This window comes from Dermochelys coriacea, chromosome 7 (assembly GCF_009764565.3).
Source record: "Dermochelys coriacea isolate rDerCor1 chromosome 7, rDerCor1.pri.v4, whole genome shotgun sequence".
Taxonomy (NCBI): Eukaryota; Metazoa; Chordata; order Testudines; family Dermochelyidae; genus Dermochelys; species Dermochelys coriacea.
The window spans coordinates 102,839,176-102,855,855 of NC_050074.1; the positions used below are offsets into that span (position 1 = coordinate 102,839,176).

At 39.6% G+C, this 16,680-nt stretch overlaps 1 protein-coding gene across 6 annotated transcripts in view; it reads right to left on the reverse strand.

The window, feature by feature from the left end:
* Positions 1–16,680, reverse strand: part of PTPRE (protein tyrosine phosphatase receptor type E) — a 285,775-nt gene that overhangs the window by 111,919 nt on the left and 157,176 nt on the right. Inside the window, exon 1 of one of the 6 annotated variants that reach the window (XM_043519349.1) lies at positions 986–1,073. The exons of the other annotated variants lie outside the window; for them this stretch is intronic. The gene's annotated coding sequence lies outside the window, so the exon portion shown is untranslated. Of the gene's footprint in view, positions 1–985; positions 1,074–16,680 lie in introns of those variants that run through there. 6 annotated transcript variants of the gene reach the window in all.

Consider the following 16,680-nt stretch of genomic DNA (forward strand, 5'->3'; position numbering starts at 1 on the left):
CCTAGGCGGAGGCATGCAAGCTGCTCCACGAGGCTCTCGACGGCAGGCACTGCCCCCCAGCCAGTGCTTGGGGCAGGGGCAGTGTACGGAGCCCCGTGGCCCTCCTGTCTAGGAGTCGAACCTGCCGCGGGCCACTTCCGGGGCACATTGCAGTGTCAGAACAGGTAGGAACTACTAGTTTCTACTGGCCAGATGCCAGGGTCCCTGGTGCTAAGTAGGTGACCCAGTGCCTTGTATTCTGCTACCTAGTACTGGGTTGCGACCCAAAGTTTGAAAACCACTGATCTAATGGTCCCTTCCAGCATTATACTGTATGAATCAAACAACTGACCAACCGTTACAATACTCCTGACATTTTGCACTGGTCAGCTAAGCAAAGTGGTCGGTAAGTCAATGGATCTGTCTGCCCAAAGCCAATCTATCTGTCTAAGGATTTCCCCAGTGTGGTAGAATCCTAGAGCAGTGCAGTGGGTGCATCTCTTAGCCCTTTGCATAAAGGGCATAGCCCGGACTAAGGCGATATGCCTGAGGCATCTCTGGTCCCAGTGATTCACAGCTTCCAAATAGCCCTTTAGAGTTCTGGGTTGCTGGTACAACTTTGAGCAACCCAAAACAACCACCTTGGAGCTGGTGGTGTCAGCTTCAAGTAACGTTTTCTACTACAGGATGCAAACTTACACATACACTTTCACCCATAGTCGTTTAAAACAGAGGCATTATCAAAGTGAAATGTTTTCTTGTCATTGTGAAGCCACAGGACTTGGAAAGAGTAAGAACTACATTTGTACTGTTCAATTTATTGGTTATCTACAAAACTGGTTGATGTGTCCGTAAATGTAATAGCTCCATTTGCTGAGCCTTATGATACTACATTTAAAAATATTTTCCTTTTGAAAATGTACAGTTGTAAAATAACAGCTGAAAATCTAGCAGCTTTAAAATAATTTAATTGAAGGCTTTCAAATAAAGAGAAGTTCAGACTTACTGGCTTCAGAAAAAAATGTTTCCCAGTTAACTGGTGCGTAAGAGATGGGTTAATGCTCCACCATCAGTTATGAAAACTTCCGGTTTCTCTGAAGATGAGAAACAAAGTCAGGAAAGAAACTTACTGGCGGAAGGGTATAAGTGCATTGCTAAGAGTCAAGGGCTGTGATCCATAAATATTACATCAGCTGTGAGTACTATCTGGACTTGGGAAAAAGCTTCAACTAAAACAGTATTAGAGTTCAGGTAGCTGTTTTCTTTAGAGTTCCCTGTTCATTGATAATCTCAATAATTACAGGATAAGATGAAACCCCAGAATTATTCAATCAACCTTTCTTAAAATACACACTTAAAAAAGGACAACCCACACACAACTTCTCCCCTATAACATATCTATTTATACAGGGAGATACACCATTGGGCTGTATGTATCTCTGCAACAAGTCCTAAAGTTATTATGACAACAGTGAGGAATACTGCAAAACAACCACCTGGAAGCCACATCATAATGATAATCACTGATGTCACAGAATTACAGAGAATACTATACAGTAGTGACTAAAATTTCAGTAACTGGCAATAGAAAAATTCTGAAAACTCTGTAATCATTATAATTAATAACATGACATTAACCAACAAAGTCTTTGGTTTCAGTGTAAGATTCATCTAAAGTAATCTCTTTGTGGGGGCTTGACTATATAACAAGTACTATATAACTTTCACAGTATCTGCCTTACTCTGGGCTGTCTCATATGCTATTTAGGAGTCAACCTTACTTACCCTCCCTATTTCACTATACTCAAGAGTGATTTAAAATGTGACAATAGTCTGTGAATCATGGTGGTCCACAAACCAAATGGAGAAAAGAATTAATGAAGTTAAACTGAAAAAAATCTGGACTGATGTGAATACTTTAATAATTATTTCAGTTTAAACTGCTATTTAAAACATTCCCAGACTACAGAACTTTTGAGGAAGTAGTATAACTTTTATATAAATGAATGTACAAAGCAGAAATTTGGCCTAGTAGTCTCCATATGCAGCCACACTTTAACCTGGACCATGACAAAGGCAAGTTATTCACCTCTGTGCCGAATGACCACTATTGCAGTTCACGGCAACCAGAGACAAGCAATATTTACAAGAATCCAGTAAACAGATAAACTCAGTATTCATGTCAGATTAGGAAAGGCAGCTGATTCCCATTATCCCAGGAGTTTTTGTCAGACTGTTCCTCCGATATTACATTTGCAATGTGTAGCATACAGCATTATTACTCAGTTGAGAAGAGAAATAAAAAGAGAAACATTTTGTTCCACTGAACTTTGAAAAAGACTTCAAGTGTAGCAACATTTTCATCAACTCAGGAAATACAAGTTATCCACATACTTGTTCAGAAGAGGGCACTATATCTACAGTCTAAGAAAAAGGGCTCAAGTCACATACAAGCATACCAATATTCTCCAAGATCTTTTAGGCAGTATTATGCTAGATAGGTTCGTTTTTATGAGTAATGCCTATCAAAAATTATGCAACATTTCTGTAAAGTGTTTAATTTCCAATGAAAGAGTATAATTAATTTTAGGTAAAGCCAATAATTCAGAATTATGGCTTGTCACTGATCATTTAAATCAAAACACCATTCTGTTTTTTTTATTGTGTTCAGTTTTGACACCAGTTTGTATTACTATTTAGGATCTGCCAAAATAAGCGGTAATACTCAAGATCACCTTTCAGCAGCTCAGTACATCCCTTCTGCCAGCTCATGTGCTTTCCCCAGGCAAAGGAGGGCCAAAAAGTAGAAAACTGTGTGGTCCCAAAGCTGTTAGGTTTCCTCTGCATTCCATGCTCTCCACTGGGAATGGTTTAGTAGCTCAGGGAAGGGGCAGATGGCATGGCTCTCCTTTGTCCTGACATCCAGGGGAAAGTTTCACAGAGCAATTGGGTTTATTAAGAGTTAATTCTGCCCTGACATCCCTGTCTGCTCCAGGCCACAGTCATGGTCCTGGCAGGACACAGTCAGCATTATTAACTCCCTGGGGAATTTTCCTGTGGATTTTCAGGGGGTTGATGCCTCTGTCTTCACTCTAAATTCATGCAGAAGAGCATCTGGAGGTTACAGGAAGGGGGGCAGGACACTGACTGGGATCAATTCCACTCCCTCTTGACAGATTTTTGGGGGTGTTTGATTCAGTTTTCGGTTCTTTCATTCCCCTCTATCACTAATATCAGGGAGTGTGATCCAAACTCAAACCTTCCCTAATGGTTAGAGGCCCCACCTAGCATCACTAAGGATCATCAGCAAAAACTCCAACTTCGGAGGAAAGACACAGTGATGGTTATAATCATTACAAGTTCCTCTATCCCAGATATCACAAATTAGGTGCCAAAACTCAAACAACCAGCAGTGATATGAAATCTGCAAAGTTAAACTCCATCAAAACAATAATGAAGTACTGCAGAAGAGTTCCTATACTGATGAGAAAAACATGCAACTGTGGTTATTAAAGAATGTTTAAAATAATGATTAATACTTAGTTAGAAAAAAGGATAGAAAAAAATAACACATGCTGCAAAAAAAATCAATCCATTTCCACTATCTTATACAGAATTAAGGAAAAGGTAAAACATCCACTGAATTGTGTCCTTGGGTATGAGTCAGTAAGCCCACTGCACTATGATATAGTTTAAAGCTTCATGTTTAAGAATAATCCAAGTTTATGCTTTTACAGTATCAACAGATAAAAATAATTAATAAATTTAGAAAAAACTCAATCAGCAAAAATACAATTTTTTCATCTTGGGAATGAGAGTTTAAGAAGGATAAATAGAATGAGATAACATCAAGCATAGGGAGAAAGAAAAGGATCAATCAGAAAGAAATTAGAACATGAATTAGAAATATGGCAAATAAGCAAAGAACAAAAATATATTTTTAAACCAAAGAATGTGAATGACTCCTTGATTAGAGCTATTGTATCAATGTGCATGCTAAAAACCTTTCCTTAGCTCTCGTATCCATTCCTGAAGCTTCTTGAGAACTTAATGGATCTGGTTAGAACAATAATTTTAAAAATAATAAAGCTGTAAGCGTATGACAAAGCAAATAAAAAGGGTCATTAAACATCATCTTACATTTTCTTTTCTCTCCTTCTACAGGCTTGCTCATACCTCCTTGTCTATAAATTCTTTTATGTCTGAGTATACTAAACATAGTGAGGATACATGCTTATTTTTTTTGTGTCAATTTATCCTACAGTTTCAATACACAAATAGGTTCATCATGAACCCTGGTCTATTCTCTCCTGATCCATTCTTAGATTAGATAACTAATCACACAATGGCCTTTTACAAGATGGATAAGCATTACATTCACATGCTGCTTTCCTATGAGGACTCTGAATTAGATTTTGTCTTGTTTTGATCTGAAGAAGTAGTTATTTTGAAATATTCTATTGACATTTGGCTTTCAGAAATTGGATTAACTAGGTCTAATTGGATGTCTACTTAAATTGAACCCTTTGATAGTATCATACAATATAGTCACCATGGTGAACATATTGCTATTGATCATATGAAAGTTTATATCCAGACTACTTGAGGGCAATACTTACATTGACTCAACTTGCCACACTTGCATCTTAATTTACCACTTCATATTGTCCTTTCTTGCTAGGGAGATGAGTACTAGGATAAAAAGGACTTGCTGGAAGAAACAAGCAGTAGCTACCCGATAGGACATATATTAAGCCCATTATTCTACACAGGGAAAACTCGGTAGATTATTGAAAACTCCTGCATTTAGTGCAATGAATACCCCAGTGGAGCTGGGTATTTATTTTGGATGCAGTCCACTTCATAAAAAACTATAAGGCTACATTACATTTCTCATTACACATGGCCTACCTGAAATATAGATTTCACCAAGTTAGCACTATAATTCAACATGATGCTAAAGTTAAAAACTCTACACATACAATAGTAGACATTAGCTGGGAAGAAAAACTTGCTGCAGTTCCTCAACTTGAAATGAAGCCAGGGATAAAGGTGGAATCAGTAGGTAAACTGCTGGAGCTTCCATGAGTGAATTCTACAGTTCATTAACTTCTGTTTTACGTTATATGGTCAGTAAAGAAACCTTCTATCCATTGGAGCTTCAGCTAATCTGTTTCAGAATTTACAATGACTTCTCTTGAATACCTTTGAAAAGCAATTGACATCTGACACCAAAAGATTTTGGCAGGTTTTCAAAACATTTTATGAGAATAAGGAACAGCAGAGATCTTATACAAAGCATTGTATTTATAGTTGCAAGTGCCATGCCAGAAGACCAGTTTGTACCCACTCTCCTGAACATGATGAAAGGTAAAATTTCACTTTGTTAATCTTGGTGATTTCATTTTCATAAAAGAAACCAAGAAATGGAGGAAATGACTGCACAATTTATAGACTTGGGAGGGATGCAATTGAATTGAGGCACTTACTGTGACCTCAGTGCTGTCTTAAAAAACATCTTTCATGACAGGCTGGTGTACAAAGTGAGGCAATACAGACATAGTGTGTATCTGAGCATAGTTTCATATGCCAGAAGGCTGTGGAAAGTACTGCAAGGAAATCCCAAGTGCTAAATTCATTTACAAAAAGTGCACAAGACAGCAGAATTTTCAAGATAAACCAAAAGTACTCAGGAATATTGCTCATATGGCACACTGGCTCAGTGAGAAGCAATGTATTGGTATAAAGGCCTGAAATGCTGATTGTGTTTAAAAAAAAAAAAAAGAACTCCCCTGCAGACAGAAGAACATGCCTGTAAGAAAGACTGGGACTGGCAAATGAGAAAAACTAATGAAGGTATAGCAAGAAAAAGGGCTTTCCATTTCCTAAACTCAGAGCAAGACTATAGAGAGAAGACACCTACCCTCATTATGTAATGGCTTTCCCATAGATCAGGGGGAAAGGGAACTCCACTTTAAAGGACTGCCAGTTTGGCTTGAAGCAGATATAGGAAATGCATTAATGGTTGTATCAGGATGAAGTACATTATATCTTTATAGAGCACATCAGGTTACACTCAGTCTTTCCCTGAACGTTGCAGAGTTTTTCTGTGGACATTCGTAGGTAACTAGGGGCCATGCTGGAGATTCGGATGGTACAGATTTAACTCCCTGGAAAAAACAATATTCCCACTTTTTGTGAGGAAGAATGATTAGCCATCTCAACTGGGTCAGTGTCTTAAAAAGATTTAAAGATTGCCAGGAAAGCCACAGTTGAAAAGATCTAATTTGTGTGTTACTGAAATATACTTCTGTTTTCGATGAAGAACTGCATAGCATGAAAAAATCATTGTGAAGCCAATCATTACAAAAAAAGAACAGGAGTATTTGTTGCACCTGAGAGACTAATATTTATTTGAGCATAAACTTTCTTATGCTCAAATAAATTTGTTAGTCTCTAAGGTGCCACAAGTACTCCTGTTCTTTTTGCGGATACAGACTAACACGGCTGCTACTCTAAAACAAATCATTACACAGAGTAGCCAACCAAAATCATGCAAGTGAAGCATTGCACACAAAATCTTGATACAACTTAACAGAGGGTTAGAGTGTTAGAATTCACAAAGAGATGTGAAGTTTTTCAGAGCTCTGATGAGTATTTGGATTCGGTGATTGCTCCCAATTGTTTTCATCTGGCACCAGCAAGCAAGTGGATACCTTGGTCCCCAAAACACGAGTCAGTTACATTATTTTCAAGGATTACTTATCAGGCTATAGAATGGAATGGTCTTTGTGACCTGACAGATGAAGTATAAATATTTGGCTTGGGCAAAGGCATGTCACAGAGTTTTTTAAAATGGCGAAGAATTCTTTGATAGCTATTCTCATGCTGATCTTGATTTGGTATTTCAGTGGGCATGTGATGTGTCCTATAGGAGGGAAAAGTCGTAACTCACATTATAGGGACAGAGGAGGAAAATCCAATTGGCAAAAGGACACTAGACAGAGCAAAAATAAAAAATGAATAAATTGGATGGGAAACAGAGGACATGAATATATCTGAGCTCCTGACAGATCAGTCATCCACATCTACCTTTGATGGAAACTAGGTGAAATCCTAGTCTTGCTGAAGTTGATGGGAACTTGGCCATTGATTTCTATGGGGCCAAAATTTCAACCTGTATCTGATTTCCAGAGGAATGTAAAAGTGAGATTCTATTTTTAACTGCCCTAGGATGGAGAGGTCACATTATATGGCAACACAGAGACTTGTATAGATTCTTTTTGCCATTCAAGCACGGAAAGAATTTGCTAGCTAATATTTTTCTAGCTCAGTGAAGACTTGCCTGTGAAGACTTCACAAGTAAGAAAATAGGCAGATCAAATAGCTTTTCAATCTGGTGCTGAATGTTAAAACAGCAGGAAAATTAGATCTTATGTAGTATTATTCCAGATGACTAAAGCCATCAATTCCATAGAATTGGTTGAAAATAATCCTAAAACAAACAGCTCCCCACCCTGCACCCTTACAGTATGTCAATGCATACTAGTAAACTTTCAGTGCACAGTGGCAAGGTCCACTTGGACAGTTAGTGCACAGCACACTGGAGTACTTTAGATCTACACCCCAACTTGCTGGACTGTAAGGTGTTTGTGTAGATGCTTATTTGTCATACTCTGTATTAATGCATGTGATCATTATCCACCCTAGAGACTGGCCCCAGCTATTATGACATATTACTACTAGTTAGCAGCTATAGGACCTCTGCTGATGATCGTGGTGTACATGTAACCCACACACCTCCTAGGTATGGTGTTCTGTCCCATGCACTGGCACCGAGACCACTTAGAGAGAAATTAATGAGTGTGCTCTATGGCCTTAGGCAACAGGCATATGGCTTTTAGCTCATGCAGTAGAAGCTCATACATTTAGCTCCAGAGGTCCCAAGTTCAATCCTGCCCACTGACAACCAGGGTCTGTCGGCGTTACATATACATGGCCATGGCTCAGCAAATATTATGGGGTCCTAGCTTTGTTACTCTAATAACTTTTAAGATAACAGATATTGATTTCATTTCACACTGGGCAGTGCAAAGTAAAGGAGTATAATATAATTATTTAGAAAAGAGCATGGTTTGGGAAGGCCACATCACTAATGCCAACACTGATTTTATCTCCTCCATGTGTTCCAGATGGAGACCCAATCCTCTACCCAGGTCCGCCCACAGCTCCCAGTGGCTGGGAACGGCAAACCGCAGCCACTGGGAGCTGCAGACAGCCAGGCAAATGTAAACAAATGGTCTGGGGGCCCGCCAGAGGATTACCCTGATGGGCTGCGGATTGCCCATCACTGGAGATGAATTTACTATAAGGTGGTTGCACAACTGGTTGGGAAAGCATATTCAGAAAGTAGTTATCAATAGTTCACAATCAAGCTGGAAGTGCATATTGAATGGGGTACCATAGGGATCTGTCGTGGGTCTGTGGATGATACCAAGCTTGGAGGGATTGCAAGTGCTTTGGAGGACAAGATTAGAATTCAAAATGTTCTTGGCAAACTGGAGAAACTGTCTGAAATAAAGAGGATGACATTCAATAAGGACAAATGCAAAGCACTACACTTAGGAAAGAATAATCAATTGCACAAATACAAAATGGGAAAGGACTGCCTAGGAAGGAGTACTGCAGAAAAGGATTTGGGGTTGTAGTGGGTCACAAATTAAATATAAGTCAACAATGTACTACTGTTGCAAAAAAAAACAAACAAACCCAAAACATCGTTCGGGGATGTATTAGCAGGAGTGTGGTAAGCAAGACACTAGAAGTAATTCTTCCGCTCTTCTCACCACTGATAAGGCCCCAACTGGAGTACTGTGTCCAGTTCTGGGTGCCACACAGGGTAAGATTGAAAAAATGGATTTGTTTAATCTGCAGAAGAGAAGGCTGAGGGAAGGACATGATAACAGTCTTCAAGTATGTAAAAGACTGTTATAAAGAGGATAAATTGTTCTCCTTAGCCACTGATGACAGAAGTAGGAATTGGCTTAAATTGCAGCAAGGGAGATTTAGGTTATACATAAGGAAAAACTTCCTAAATGTAAGGTTAGTTAAGCAGAGGAACAAATTACATAAGGAGGTTGTGGAATCTCTGTTATTGGAGGTTCTTAAGAACAGGTTAGACTAATACCTATCAGGGATAGTTCTAGATAATACTTAGTCCTGCCTCAGTGCAGAAGATTGGATTAGACGACCTGGTGAAGTCCTTTCCAGTGCTACACGTCTATGCTTCTATGTAAAGGGAAAATGCTGAAAGTTACTTTGTGGCCTGAGCTAGATTATATCATTGAAGAGAAAACAAAAGCTTGTCCTTGGCATCAGAGTGCAAGGAATATGCTGGAACATACTCGTATACCTGTGGTCACATCTTGGCAATCCATGGCAGCACATCCATGACAATGTTGTTTGTCCTTTAGGAAGACATATTTCTTGGTAGTCACTGATTCTTACTTACTGGCCAGAGATTTATGTAATTACTTCTATCTACTGTAAGTGCTAAATGGTTATATTCTGCTGTAACAGCTAGTGAGTGACAGGTGAATGGTCTATCTTAAAAATTGTTGTATGAAAGTAGCTGTCAAATCTGTAATTTCTGCAGAAAAACAATAGAGAAGGTATTGTTGCTCATCAGCAGTTGTTGTGGTTTCATGTACATGAAGTTCCAAACTGAACATCTGTAACATATCTGCTTTCCTACTAACAATTACCACATCAGTGGAGAGGAAAGTTAAGTAGTACCATCAGTCTATGTGACATTATCTGATAAAATATGAGCATGTAGATCATTGTGGCTACCACTGTTATATAATTGCAACAAATCTTGTACAAAGTATGTCAAGTAAGGTTTCTATGGAAAGGTTATTTGCTGAATATGATTATGCTATTTGCATGCATGTATCATTTTTGTATTGGGTCTATACCTGTATTTCAAATATGTTTGCTCCTGGGGTAACACCCACAACGTATTTACATCTTGGACTGCACATCTTGGATGGACTATTCAAGGTAAGTGGTTCATCAAGGAACACTTAACTCACAATGGACCATGGGAGACACCTATCAACACTTAATGGACTTTCCTGCTATGACTAAGTGAAATCATGCATGGACATGTGACTTCCCCATGTGACTCTAAACATCTTGCTACCTGTAATTTTCAGTGAGAACAATGGGTTTCCCTTCCCTTGAGAGCAGCTATAAAAGGTGCTGGAAACATCTCCATTTTGTTTCTTTCCCGCTCAAATCTCTGGACTATGAACTTGTACTAATGGGATTGTTCTAACCAAAGGACTGAGGATCTTCCAGTGATTTGGAAGCAACCAGAGACTTAACAAGCCAACACTTTATTCCATCACTGCTACAAGCGTGATCCAGGAAATTTGCAGTCATTATATGTATTTGATTCCTTTCACCAATTTTAACTCTCACCTTTCTTTCTTTTTATAAATAAACCTTCAGATTTTAGATACCAAGGGTTGGCAACAGCATGATTATTGGTTAAGATCTGAGTTACATATTGACCTGGGTAATGTGGCTGGTCCTTTGGAATCAGAAAAACCCTTTTGTTTGATGAAATTGGTTTTAAATAACCACTCACCTTTAAGTCTAGGGTCTGGGTGTTGAATCAAGGACTGGGATGCCCAAGAAAACTGCTTTTCTGACTTCTTGTTAGCCAGTGTGGCGAAACAGAAGTTTATTTCTGTTGCTGGTTTGGTATATCTTATGGGAGAATAACCACCAGTTTTGGGGTGTGTCTGCCCTATTTCTCAGCAGTTTGTCTTGAATTTGGTATTCTCAGCTGTGACACACAGAGGCACAGTGATACACTATAACAAATTTCACCTTAAAAGTGCATAGTATAATTCTTAACAGAGCAATAAACAGTTTATCTACTTGCAAACTGTCACCTGTGCTCTTCCTGTGTTAGTGATCCCTCAAATTACAAGTGACAACTCAATAGTAATGAGTAATGACACAGAAATTCTATTACTACATGAAATGACTATAACTCTGTCAGACTAGTGATAATATTAATCTCACTTATACATGTTTAATAGGTACCCCTTAAACACTTTTCACATGCACTTTTTTAAAAGCCCTGTTTTTAAATGTTGATAACTTATTAAGATATCAATATCCCACTTTGGATGCACAAATTAACATTTAGTTCATAAAACAGACATTTTTGTTCTCAGGTGTTTGAGTGCGTGCCCAAAACACAGGATTTAAGTGCCCAGTTTGAATCCCAAGATTGAAAACTAGGTCCACACTGTATACTGCCCTCTAGTGAAGGTTTCTTGATCAAAACCATCCTAACAAGATTCAGCTCTAAATACACGTGGAAACTATGCCTTCTGATAAATGGCATGAAGAGGAAGTAAAAAAGTTTGTCTCAAAGGTAATGAAAGCAAAGTGACCCAAAACCAGGGCTATCGGTAAGGTAATTAAGCAAACAGACTCTGCTGTACACTGTACTTAGTTCAAATGAAGACAAGATTTCTTTGCTACATAAATGATGAATTGAACCAAATGTAAGATAACAGACACTTTTGTGATGATTGTGTGTTCTGAATGCCTTTACCTTCTGCATTTTAAAAAGCTATTACAAAGTATGGTAGACTGTAACATATCAAAAATAGTGTCTAGCTGAACCTCCTTGGGGAAGGAATAAAATTTTATTGCCTGCATTTTGACCTTTACCATTTGGCAATAAAGCCTGTGAAACAACTGTGCTTCATTAATTCTGTTACCAGTAAAGAAAGTAAGGAGACAAAAACAAAATTTCAAAACCTAATAATTTAACACTTCATTGAGGTTTCAACATCCATTATGAATTTTCTGGTGTCACTAAGACTACTTCAGGGGACGAAGGCAGAGGAAGCAAGCAAGAGAAAGAAGCAAAATCTCAAGTAATGATTAGCTCTGCTACCTGACAGTTTCAGCATTAAAATGTTCAAAAATCATAAGTCAGGCCCCCAAAATCACAAGACCAGTTTAAAAATAATTCATTTTTTAAAAAATAATTCATTTTTTATTTCTTTTCTTTAATTTCTGTTCTGTGACTCTTTGTGGATTACACTTGAATTATATTTTCCAGCTTTTCTCTGAAGACTATGTGGGCTAGAAACGTTCATTTAAAAAAAAAAAAGGCAAGACTCTCATGAATCCAGGAGTTGGGACTTTAAGACAGACAAAAATATTATAACATTTGTGATAAAAGTCACAAGAGTTCACAATATTGCATTTTTAAATGAACGGAGGAGAAATCTAAAGAAAGAAAGAAAAGCAAAATAATGTTAAAAATGTAAGGCAGACAGCCTCTTATTCTGTCAAACTCAACATAACTTATAGAGCCAACAATGTGGAGATGTTAGCAAAGAAATGAGAAAGTGTGTGTGTGAGTTTGTGTGTTTGCACACATGCCACACAATACAAAGTGGGTGGAAAAAACCCCAATGTGTGCCCTATGGATGTTAGAATTTTGCCAGGTCTTTGCCTTGCCAGTTCAAGGATCCCCAGGACATTTTATGAAGAGCAGTCAAACTAAGTGCCAACCACACACTAGAAGCTCAGTTCAAACACTGTCAGCATGCAACAGCGAGTGCGGATGAGACTCCGAAAATGTGAGTGAACTGATGCAGTGCATGTGTAGCACTCATCAACCAGGTAAGGAAAAGGGGCATTCCCTTATATACTAAAAAAAAATGTAAGGAGAATTCTACATTCAATAACAGTCTTCACTCAACAGAGTCATCTTCAGGAGGCAAAAATCCCCAAAATCTAATAAAAAAATTAGGATCTTGGTTTCTTGCACAAGGAGTAGGATTTCTCAGATGAAAAAAATGCAGTGATGTAGAATTAAGCTTTTGGTGAGTTAAGCATATGCTGAAATAGCATTTTTTTCATTTCTTACTTCTAGGTGTCATAAAAAAATAAAAGGTCTGTTGAAAGAAACTAAAATTTATTACCCTGAGCTATTCAGAAGGACATTAATTTCTTTTTCAAGGAGCCTCATTTTACAACCCAACCCAGTACAGAGATGTCAGACCTACTGTTGACTGATCCTCAAATTAGCACAGTGCAAGTTTCAGAGTAGCAGCCATGTTAGTCTGTATTCGCGAAAAGAAAAGGAGTACTTGTGGCACCTTAGATACTAACAAATTTATTTGAGCATAAGCTTTCGTGAGCTACACCTCACTTCATCGGATGCATTTGGTGGAAAATACAGTGGAGAGATTTATATACACACACACAGAGAACATGAAACAATGGGTTTTATCATACACACTGTAAGGAGAGTGATCACTTAAGATGCGCTATTACCAGCAGGAAGGAGGTGGGGAAGGAAGAAAACCTTTTGTGGTGATAATCAAGGTGGGCCATTTCCAGCTGTTAACAAGAACATCTGAGGAACAGTGCGGGGTGGGGTGGAGTGGGGGGGGGGAGAAATAACATGGGGAAATAGTTTTACTTTGTGTAATGACTCATCCATTCCCAGTCTCTATTCAAGCCTAAGTTAATTGTATCCAGTTTGCAAATTAATTCCAATTCAGCAGTCTCTCGTTGGAGTCTGGTTTTGAAGCTTTTTTGTTGAAGGATAGCCACCCTCAGGTCTGTAATCGAGTGACCGGAGAGATTGAAGTGTTCTCCAACTGGTTTTTGAATGTTATAATTCTTGACGTCTGATTTGTGTCCATTCATTCTTTTACATAGAGACTGTCCAGTTTGACCAATGTATATGGCAGAGGGGCATTGCTGGCACATGATGGCATATATCACATTGGTAGATGCGCAGGTGAACGAGCCTCTGATAGTGTGGCTGATGTGATTAGGCCCTAGGATGGTGTCCCCTGAATAGATATGTGGACAGAGTTGGCAACGGGCTTTGTTGCAAGGATAGGTTCCTGGGTTAGTGGTTCTGTTGTGTGGTGTGTGGTTGCTGGTGAGTATTTGCTTCAGATTGGGGGGCTGTCTGTAAGCAAGGACTGGTCTGTCTCCCAAGATCTGAGAAAGCGATGGGTCGTCCTTCAGGATAGGTTGTAGATCCTTGATGATGCTCTGGAGAGTCAATCTGTTTCTTCACTTCAGCAGGTGGATATTGTAATTGTAAGAATGCATGATAGAGATCTCGTAGGTGTTTGTTTCTGTCTGAGGGGTTGGAGCAAATGCAGTTATATCGTAGAGCTTGGCTGTAGACAATGAATCGTGTGGTGTGATCTGGATGAAAGCTAGAGGCATGTAGGTAGGAATAGCGGTCAGTAGGTTTCCGATATAGGGTGGTGTTTATGTGACCATCGCGTATTAGCACCGTAGTGTCCAGGAAGTGGATCTCTTGTGTGGACTGGTCCAGGCTGAGGTTAATGGTGGGATGGAAATTGTTGAAATCATGATGGAATTCCTCAAGGGCTTCTTTTCCATGGGTCCAGATGATGAAGATGTCATCAATGTAGCGCAAGTAGAGTAGGGGCATTAGGGGACGAGAGCTGAGGAAGCATTGTTCTAAGTCAGCCATAAAAATGTTGGCATACTGTGGGGCCATGCAGGTACCCATTGCAGTGCAGATTGACAGAGCCAGAAGAGTACCCAGAAGTCACGTACTATAGAATCATAGAATCATAGAATATCAGGGTTGGAAGGGACCCCAGAAGGTCATCTAGTCCAACCCCCTGCTCAAAGCAGGACCAAGTCCCAGTTAAATCATCCCAGCCAGGGCTTTGTCAAGCCTGACCTTAAAAACCTCTAAGGAAGGAGATTCTACCACCTCCCTAGGTAACGCATTCCAGTGTTTCACCACCCTCTTAGTGAAAAAGTTTTTCCTAATATCCAATCTAAACCTCCCCCATTGCAACTTGAGACCATTACTCCTCGTTCTGTCATCTGCTACCATTGAGAACAGTCTAGAGCCATCCTCTTTGAAACCCCCTTTCAGGTAGTTGAAAGCAGCTATCAAATCCCCCCTCATTCTTCTCTTCTGCAGACTAAACAATCCCAGCTCCCTCAGCCTCTCCTCATAAGTCATGTGCTCTAGACCCCTAATCATTTTCGTTGCCCTTCGTTGTACTCTTTCCAATTTATCCACATCCTTCCTGTAGTGTGGGGCCCAAAACTGGACACAGTACTCCAGATGAGGCCTCACCAGTGTCGAATAGAGGGGAACGATCACGTCCCTCGATCTGCTCGCTATGCCCCTACTTATACATCCCAAAATGCCATTGGCCTTCTTGGCAACAAGGGCACACTGCTGACTCATATCCAGCTTCTCGTCCACTGTCACCCCTAGGTCCTTTTCCGCAGAACTGCTGCCGAGCCATTCGGTCCCTAGTCTGTAGCGGTGCATTGGATTCTTCCATCCTAAGTGCAGGACCCTGCATTTATCCCTATTGAACCTCATTAGATTTCTTTTGGCCCAATCCTCCAATTTGTCTATAGGACAGGCCCAACAAAGAAAACAACAGAACGCCCCTAGACATCACCTTCAACCCCCAACTAATACCTCTCCAACGCATCCTCAAGGATCTACAACCTATCCTGAAGAATGACCCATCACTCTCACAGATCTTGGGAGATAGGCCAGTCCTTGCTTACAGACAGCTCCCCAACCTGAAGCAAATACTCACCAGCAACCACACGCCATACAACAGAATCACTAACCCAGGAACCTATCCTTGCAACAAAGCCCGTTGCCAACTCTGTCCACATATCTATTCAGGGGACACCATCCTAGGGCCTAATCACATCAGCCACATTATCAGAGGCTCGTTCACCTGCGCATCTACCAATGTGATATATGCCATCATGTGCCAGCAATGCCCCTCTGCCATGTACATTGGTCAAACTGGACAGTCTCTACGTAAAAGAATAAATGGACACAAATCAGACGTCAAGAATTATAACATTCAAAAACCAGTCGGAGAACACTTCAATCTCTCCGGTCACTCGATTACAGACCTGAGGGTGGCTATCCTTCAACAAAAAAACTTCAAAAACAGACTCCAACGAGAGACTGCTGAATTGGAATTAATTTGCAAACTGGATACAATTAACTTAGGCTTGAATAGAGACTGGGAATGGATGAATCATTACACAAAGTAAAACTATTTTCCCATGTTATTTCTCCCCCCCCACTCCACCCCACCCCGCACTGTTCCTCAGATGTTCTTGTTAACAGCTGGAAATGGCCCACCTTGATTATCACCACAAAAGGTTTTATTCCTTCCCCCCCTCCTTCCTGCTGGTAATAGCTCATCTTAAGTGATCACTCTCCTTACAGTGTGTATGATAAAACCCATTGTTTCATGTTCTCTGTGTGTGTATATAAATCTCTCCACTATTTTCCACCAAATGCATCCGATGAAGTGAGCTGTAGTTCACGAAAGCTTATGTTCAAATAAATTTGTTAGTCTCTCAGGTGCCACAAGTACTCCTTTTCTTTTCACAGTCCAAGTGACATGCATTGCAATGATTAGCTATGCATTTATTCAGTGTAAACAACCAGCGAACAAGCAGCACTCTTTCAAGAGAGCTCTTAGTTTAAGAACTGAACCACAAATAAAAAGAAGTCAAGAGCTCAATTTGCTGCATGTGCGTTCTTTGGAAATATTCTGGGGGCTGAATAATTTCATTCATACATCTGTTTTAAAAAGA